Source organism: Octodon degus, unplaced genomic scaffold (assembly GCF_000260255.1).
Source record: "Octodon degus isolate 3935 unplaced genomic scaffold, OctDeg1.0 scaffold00075, whole genome shotgun sequence".
In the NCBI taxonomy this organism is placed as follows: domain Eukaryota; kingdom Metazoa; phylum Chordata; class Mammalia; order Rodentia; family Octodontidae; genus Octodon; species Octodon degus.
Window position 1 is genome coordinate 2,570,997 of NW_004524651.1, and position 8,690 is coordinate 2,579,686.

General features: G+C 53.2%; 2 long non-coding RNA genes across 2 annotated transcripts in view; both read left to right on the forward strand.

Annotated features, from left to right (window-relative positions):
• Positions 1–2: 2 nt before the first annotated feature.
• The window catches only part of LOC111817947, an 11,350-nt gene continuing 2,662 nt past the window's right edge, over positions 3–8,690 (forward strand). The window contains exon 1 of the long non-coding RNA XR_002822038.1: positions 3–1,003. This is a non-coding gene — a long non-coding RNA (uncharacterized LOC111817947). The remainder of the gene's footprint in view (positions 1,004–8,690) is intronic.
• On the forward strand, positions 3,784–8,684 carry LOC111817948. Its single transcript, XR_002822040.1, has 3 exons — positions 3,784–4,178; positions 4,310–4,402; positions 8,532–8,684. It is a non-coding gene; the product is annotated as an uncharacterized LOC111817948 (long non-coding RNA).

The following is an 8,690-nucleotide window of genomic DNA, read 5'->3' on the forward strand; positions in this document are numbered from 1 at the left end:
TGAGCGGCCGGGGCGGAGGGGAACGGTTGCCCCCCAGGGGGCGCCCAACTAGGGGACGCTCAGGAGGGACAGAGGCGACAGAATGCCCAACCTGACTGGAGACCTCTACCCAGCTAGAAGAGGTGCACCCTCCAGCGCCCCCAGTTCCCTACACACCCGCGTGCGCCCGCTCACACACCCACACCCGGGAAAGGGGAGGGAGGCGCGGACGATGCACTGCCCGGCGCACGCCAGGAGCGCGCCCCCAAAGTGAGGGGGGCGTAAGTCCTTTGCCGCCGGGCCCTCCAACCGACCGTCCTAGCAAATGAGTTTTGGGGTTCTGCCCCGCCGAGTGACCGACCTTAGAGTTTCCCCTACCCAATTTCTAGATGCTAGTGCTCGGGTCGGGGTGACCTTTGGGCATGGGCTCCTCTGACCCGAGAGAGAAGGATCCCAGATGCCCTCTCTATATTTCTCTTCTGCTCTTAAAACACTCGCCAAATCCTCGGGAGGGTCGCATTCCCCCGCTGGACTTTGGGAACTTTTAATTTGGGGTTGCCGGGTGCGAAAAGCTTAGTTTACGAAGTGTGTAAGATGACAGGGGGCTTCCCTACCCGTGGTGCGTGGGGACAGCCTGAGCTGTGCCCTCGCTCTTGCTGAGACTCTCCCGGGATGTCAGGTAAGGCGCAGATAAATCGCGAGCGGGAGGTGGTTCCTTCCGCGGACCCAGCGCGGAATCCGGACTCCCTGCCCCCACTCTCGCACACACCCCTTTCTTGCTGCCACGGAACGGCGATAGCAGCTGTGAGAACGGACGCGGGCCTTAGCGACCAAGGACTGGAACGGGCGTCGCGGGTTATCAGCCGCATCTGTCAGCGGCGCGGGCCAGGACACGGGTCGAGCTCCCTGTCGCCCACGGAGAAGACAGGGGAGAACGAGGTCAGGAGGCGCGATCCTGCGGGATGGCTCCGCGCATCCAGCTCTCCCCCTCCCCAGGTTAATAGAAGTAAATGATTTTCTAAAGGTCAGTCTCCCTGAGCGCCTTTGGGCTCTTGTTTTGTTTTGAGGAGATATATATATATATATATATATATATATATATATGATATAGATATAAATATAGATTTACGTTTTTCCAGTTGAGGAAGGGAGAGGCGTCTCGGCAGAGTCCAGAAGGACTTGGGGGTGCGCTGTAAGCGCAGTTTGGAGAGAGGGTGCGACCTCTTGGCAAAAGGGTTCCTGGTCCCAGAACCGTGAGCCTGTGAGAGGGGTGGCGGTGCGGAGAGGGGGCTCTGAATCCAGGAAGTTGGCGAAAATTCACCTTTTTTCATCCTCCGTTGTAAATTGCTGCTGAAGACCTCTGAATTTTAAATTGCTACCGAGAAGGTCCATAAACCGTTCTCGACTGATTTAGTCACTTTTATGACCTTCCTCTCTGCCACCCCCAGTCCCCGCGCCGGCTCCCAGTTGCAGCGGGTTGGGAAACGCTAGAAGTGGAAAACTCTGGAATGGAGGAGAGACTGGCGACCGGAGCCGGATCCAGGGCTTTAAATTTTAACCTGAGTTCGATCGAGCGCGCCGTTCACATCGTGGCTTCCAAGGTCTCCCTGGATTTAGGTCCCCAGGTGCCTCGCACGGAGTTTTTTAAGGGACCGGGTTTTGCAAAGTTGGTGTGAAAGCAGTTACCTGAACGCTCTGGATACTTGATTTCTTTGAGTCCAGTTTTGTTTTTGTTTTTGTTTTTTGTTTTTTGTTTTTTCTAATAGTGCTTCTCAGATCTGCCATTAAAAGGAATTTTTAAATTTTTATATTTGCTAAAAATAATTGCTTTGGTGAAGTTTGAGTCTAGACTGCTGTCGGCATCCAAGCCGGAGACTGGAGTCTGAGCCCCTGCGCGAGCCTGGTCCTGGTGTGCTTCTCCTTTATGTTTCCGAGTTCGGGGCATCCGTGTGAGTTTGCTGGGACCCCAGCTAGCCCCTGTGACCTGCGGGCCAGCAGGTCTGAGAGGGTGCAGCCGGGACACTGCTGCATGCAAAGACCTTTGGCTTGGGCTCAGAAGATACCCCCAGCCACCATCAGCGCCCCAAACAAAGGGAGAGTGGGTGATGGTTCCTTTTTCTGGGTTTCTCCCTATAGATTGATTTTCAAACCTGGCAAGGGAATGGGTCCAGAAATGTGTCCTGTCAGTTAACTAAAAAATAAAGCAAAAACATTTAACCTGGTTAGGGACCAAATCCAGGATGCCGGACCTCTAGGATTTGCCTTTTCCAGCGCGTCGGCCTTGAGCTGAGGCGACGGTGCCCAGGCAAGGGCGCCTTTTCCGAGCTGCCCCGCAAGCCCCAGGCCTGCAGAATCCGGTGGTGGAGGTAAAGGCGCAACTCGGGCCGGAGGACCCCAGGCGCGGGCCGGAGAGGCCCCAAGCGCCCCAGTGGACAGATCGCTTCAGGAGCCCTTTTTCTGTTTCCTTTTGTTTGTCTTTTTTCAAAGGTCCCTCTCTCCCAGCAGGCCCTCCCGGGCGACCCGCGGCGGCTTTGCTGGCACTGAAGAACCGAGGCGCTGGCCCGGCTCAGTGATTTGGGCCGCAGCGCCGCAGCCAATGGGGCGCGGGGCGGAAGCTGTGCGGCTCAAACTGGGCTTTGGGGACCCGCGCGGACGCGCGTGCGGGGCATAGGAGCCCCATAAACCCGAGCTGCATCTGGGGTCGTCTCGGGCTCTCGGCTCCTCCAGAGAACTTGCAGAAACACAAAGAATCCAATTTCTGACTTAAGACATAGTTTTAACTTAGATTTAAAAAAAAAAAAACAGATTTATGGGGCCTTGAAGGTTGTACCGTATTTCTTCCTGCCCGAAGGACGCTGCCGCCCAAGGACACGAGGTCACCCTGGCGGCCCCCACCCCCACCGGCATCGGGCTCCAAGCAGCCGGTCGGGCCAGGGACGGGGACCCCACGCGGTGACCTCGGCCCTGCAGGCCAGACCAGGCTGCCGGGCACCGCGGCTCTCTGCCCGCCCTCCTGCCTGCCTTCGTTTGCTTCATCTGTTTTCTGCCGTCCTCTTCTTTTTTTTTCCTTCCCTTTCTTTCCTCTTTCTCGTCTTTCCTTTCTTCCGTCTTTCCCTTTCTCCCTTCCTAACTCTCGCACCGGCTACACTGGAGGCGTCGCGCGCGACAGAGGCCCGAGGGTCGCCCGGCCGCGGTCCTGTCCCAGCCCTGGACAGGGCGGGAGGTCGCCCTGCGTCAGCCTCCCACTCTCTCCCCTCCTCTAGCTCGTTATCTGACCGCCCCCTGATCGACGACAGATCTCCCTACCTCCTGCGGCTGCATTAAACCAAATAAATGTGGCTCTCAGGGCCTCGCAGCCTGTGGGAGCACAGAGGTGTCTTTCTGGGGTCGCGGGCAGGAGACAAGGGCAAAGCTCAGACTCACACCCGATAAACAAATTCCGCCCTGCTCGCCGAACATTGCGACAAGGGGGACATCGGGGCCCTGAGTGCTCCGCCTTGGAGGGCCGGACCTGGGGCCCAGGGAGCTGGGGGACTTCAAGTCGGAGCTCTAAAACGTCCCTACTGTAATTCTCAGAAAAACAAAACCGAGGTTGAGGGTGCCTAAGTTGCCGTTTCTTTTTTTGGTTATTTACACTGAGTAATAAAGACAAAAACAAACTACCCCGGCATCAGGCCTAGTGATGCCAGAAATCCCAGCACTCTCGGATACTGAGGCAGGAGGATCTCCAAGAGTTCGAGGCCAGTCTGGGGTCGTCTTGGGCTCTCGGCTCAGTATGGGGCTATATGTGAGTTCATGGCTAGCCTGAAATACACAGTGAGACCCTATCTTAAATAAAACAAACAACAACAGAACCCACCCCTGGCTGCCCACACCCTCTCTGCGGTCCTGCTCTGGCCTGTGCGGTGTTTCCCTCCGCTCAGGATTCTGAGCAGAGCTTCCTCTGAAGGTGGGCAATCAGCTGTGAACACTGAAGTCGGCCCGCAGCGGGTGTGGACCAGGGACTAACGGTGCTCAGGTGCAAGACCGAGGTCCACTCCGCCACCCCGTTAATACTGCTGCCTAGGGAGGTCTTTATCATCACTGTCGATCGCACCTGGCATCGCTACCCGAACCTGGGCAGTACTGGGTGAGGCACTGCCCCTAGCATCCTTCGCTCCCTCAAGTGGGCTCTGGGCATGGCTTCTGGAGGGCTAGAGGTGGGTGGCAGTCAGAACCAGGCTCGGACCTCCTCGCCCCGCCCCAGTTTTCCCCCAACACCCTCTTCCCTGGGAGCAGATGGGACCAAGCAGCGCCTTTTCCCAGCACCGCCTCCCCTCTCTCCTTGAAGATGCTGGCGACCAGGCTGGTGAAAGGCACCCCAGGCCCTCCGACCTCTCCAATCCTCCACTTATCTAATCCTGCAGCTAACTCAGCTTCTGGGGTGAGGAATCAGGGCGGGAGGAAAAGGGCTCTTCCTGTTCCTAAGGTGAAAGAAACATCCCCCGCCCAGGGCAGGCTCTCGCAGGTACCCCTGGGATGCTACCTTGAAGAACAGGGACGGTCCACCCTGAGGCTCTCACTCTGGGCCCATCCTCCCTCGCTGCCCTTGGGAAGCACCTGTCTTTTGGCTTTGATCCCCCCCACACCCCAGAAGGAGGGACAGGGATTTCTAAAAGGAAGCAGAAAATTAGTGAAAACTGGGCTTTGGGGAATTGGCTATGTCACAGGTGCCCCTCCTTGTGTCAGCTGAAGTGGAAAGAAAAGACCCAGCACTCTGCAGGTTGAGACAGGAGGATCCCAGTGAGTTCCAGGCCAGCCAAAGCTACAGAGCAAGACCCTGCCTCAAAAACCAAAAAATATAAATAAAATAAAAAGAAGAAAATGACGGGGCCAGGGAGATGGCTCAGTGGAATGAGTGCTTCCCTGGCAAACACATGGCCTGAGTTCAATCCCCGGTTCTGCAAAAAAAAAAAAAAAAGAAAGAAAGAAAAGAAAAAAGAAAAAGAAAATGCCCCCCAAAATTTACAAGTCACTACATCCACCACTCAGAAGCAAGATCTTTCCAGCCACGTGGCAGACATGCAAAAACCCAGACCAAGGGCTCCTGGGAACTTGCTCAGGAGCACGCACTGGGAGGAGACCTCCAGGAACAAACCAGGCTTCTGAAGTTTCCCTCAGAAGTGGCACCTCTGTAGCAGCTTCCAGGGATGGGGACCTTTGGGATCTCCTCTCTCTCTCTCTCTCTCTCTCTCTCTCTCTCTCTCTCTCTAGCCCAAATTGCAGTTGTCCTTAAGGGGTTTATAGGAGCCCCTGAGCAGCTCAGGTCTGGGCAGCTGGTGAGGTTGCTGTGACAATGCCCCTTGCTGTGTGACCTGCAGCTAGCGGCTAGATCTCTGTCTGTGCTACTTCCTGGCTGCTGAGAGGTGTCAGAAGGCTCAGCAGGAAGTGCTCCTGGTCCCAGGTACATTCTTGGCAAGCACTATGCGAGGACAAACTATTATCTTTTAATTTTATTTTATTTTATTTTTTTTTGGTGGAACTGGGGATTGAACTCAGGCCCTTGTGCTTGCCAGGCAAGTGCTTATTCCACTGAGCCATCTCCCTGGCCCGACAAACTATTATTATTATCGGGCCGGGAGTAATGGTGGACCCCTGTAATCTCAGCACTCAAGAGGCTGAAGCAGGAGGATCTCCATGAATTCAAGGCAAGCCCGGACTACATAGCAAGACACTGTCTCAAAAACAAAAAGTAATTATTACTAATAGAAGTTGACCATTTCCTACCACTGCCCTTCACTGCGGTAGGGAGGAGGTGGAGAGGCGCTGAGGCTCTGGCTTTGGCCGCTGTAAAGGGGAAACTGCCGGTCACTGCCCCAGCAGATGCTGCTGGCCAAGGCACCTTCCACAGGACAGGATCCAGTGGAATCCCAGATGTACAGCACACACCCCGCAGTCCTTCCAGAGGGAGAGAGGACGTTGCTACCGGCCAGGCCCCTCCATGCAGGGTGGCCTGAGGACTGGCAATAGCTATTGGAGGGGGAGTCACTAGCGTCCTGGTCTTTTTTTTTTTTTTTTTTTTTTTTTTTTTGATAAACAGATAGCAATGAGACAGTTTCAAATCAAATCGGAAGTACAGTTTCAACAAAGAATAGTTTTTTTTCTTTTTTTGGACAAAAATGTTATCCTCTGCATTTTTGTTCTCTCTTTTTTTTTTTTTTTTTTTTTTTTTTTTTGTACCAAGGGTTGAACTCAGGACCTTGCACTTACCAAACAAGCACTTATTCTACTGAGCTATCTCCCCGGCCCTATTCTTGTTGGCTTTTTAGACAGTGTCTCACAATGTAGTCCAGGCTGTCGTCAAACTCCCAGTCATCCACCTGCCCCAGCCTTCAGACTGCTGGATTTACAGGCATGCATCACCAAGCCTGGCTCTGACATTTGCTGTACGGCCATTCATTCATTCATTCATTCATTCACAGGGCTGAGATCAAACCCAGGGTTCACACAGGCCCGGCAAGTGCTATACCACTAAGCCACTCTACTAAATAGGGACAAATGTAGGCAACTCTAGACATCTCCCATCTCATTTGCTTTCTGATTCTCCTCCTGCTGTGTCTACCCTGTTTAAACCTCAATAATGAACTTTTTAAAAAAATCTATAAATGAGAGCTGACCAGATATCTCAGCAGACTAAAGCACCTGCTTAGGCAGGCAAAGGAACCAGGATTCAATCCCCAGCTCCACATACCCTGCTGGCTCAAGACAGTGACTGAGACTGGGTATGGTGGCACATGCCTGTAATCCCAATGGGAGGCTGAACACAGGAGGATCACTGTGAGTTCTATTTGTGTAGTGAGACCCTGCAGACCCTGCACTAAAAAAAAAAAAAAAAAAGTCTGTAAACATAACAAAGACTACTGCACCTGATGGCACACACCTGTCCCACCAGTCGGGAGGCTGAGTCAGGAGGATTCCCATGAGATCAAAACCAGCCCAGGCTATGTAGTGAGTTCAAGGCCAGCCTGAACTGCACAAAGAGACCTTGTTTAAAATAAAATAAAATAAAATAAAATAAAATAAACTGGGACAAGAGATTTGTTTTTCAGAAGCAAGGTGTGCAGGGAACAGAGAAGCCTGCTCGCTTCAGGTCTTCCACCGGGTGTAAGTCTGGAGCCCTTTTTCCCTGGGCTCTGACAGCCCTGATCTTCCACCTTTGATTTACCGAGTGCTGTCCTTTCTCCACTCTTTACTTTCACAGTCACATATCGAAAGCTGATAAAGTTCAAGACCTGAGTGTGTTATGCGCTGCAGATTTACAGCCATCCCAGCCCCTCTAGCCCGCCAGATCCAGGCTGCTGTAGCCAGGCAGAGCCCTGGACTGACAGAGCAGTGGGGCCCGGCTCTGGGCAACTTGTGCAGCTCCTTCCCCAGGCCTCACATTGTCACAGCGTCTGTCTCAGCTCTTTGCTAACTTGGCTCTGCAGCCTGCTGTGGGGAAGTATGGTTACACTATATAGCCAGGCCAGCCTCAAGCGCATGCAGGGGGACCCTCCTGCTTCAGTCTCACAAGGGCTGGGTCTTGGGCAATGTGCGTGGTAGGAACTGTCACTTGGAACATTTAGAACTGTTTACGCCCATGCAAAGTCGGGGACAAACACATGAGTGCTGGGTCTTCCTGGAATCACGAGGCAACCTTGTTTGAGATCAAGGGCGACACTTACCCTTTGGTGCCTCAGTTGCTGAACCTATAAGATGGTAGGAATATTAGCTACCCACAGACAGCCAGCACAGGCAAAGGGAAAGATTTAGCGCAGGCCACCCTGAGCCTGTGAGATTTGAGATTTGACACAAACATGGACTTTAATCTAAACCCCATGCAGAAGCCAGAACAAAAGGAGGGGCTGTCTGCAGCGCTGAGCAGTGGGCCAGGGAAGACCACGGCCCCCAAGATGTACTCTGCTCTGCTGGGAGATGCTATCCACAGAACAAATGCTGCCTGGAGCTGTGGCCAAGGACCCTATTTTGCACATGGGAACTAGATGAGCGCTTCCTATTTACAAATAAGTGCTTCTTTGAATTCTTTTGTATGAGTTGTTTTGCTTTGTTTCATTTTTGAGACAGGGTCTCACTATGCAGTGCAGGCTGGCCCTGAACTCACTTGATAGCCAGGCAGGACTCGAAATCCTACGATCCTCCTGCCTCAGCCTCCCAAGTGCTGGGATGATAGGTGGGCACTACCAGACCCAACTTTATTTCCCTGCACTGTGAGAATTTTCTGGGTTGGGTGTAGCTCAGTGGTAAGCGCTCACCTCTGAGGCCCTGAGCTTGACATCCTGTGCCACACAAACAGTCATGAATTTCAATTAAGATAAACATGGTAGGGGCCGGGGAGATGGCTCAGTGGAATAAGTGCTTCCCTGGTAAGCACAAGGGCCTGAGTTTAATCCCCGGTTCAGCAAGAAAAAAAGAAAAAAGATAAGCATGGTAGGCAACACTGCTTTCAGATCTATTTTTATAAATCACTGTTCCAAGACTATGAGCTAAAACTGTGATTTTTGCCTTTAAAACAGCTTTCCTGAGGAAGAAGACATCACAGCACCTGAGGGGATAGTGCTGTCCCTGCAGGGCCGCAAGAGCAGCTGGATGCTTCCCAGCAGGAAAGAGGGCAGATCTGTGGGGTCGGATCCCTCCTCTGGGCCTCCCCTAAGCCAGCTCCCTGCCCTGTTTAT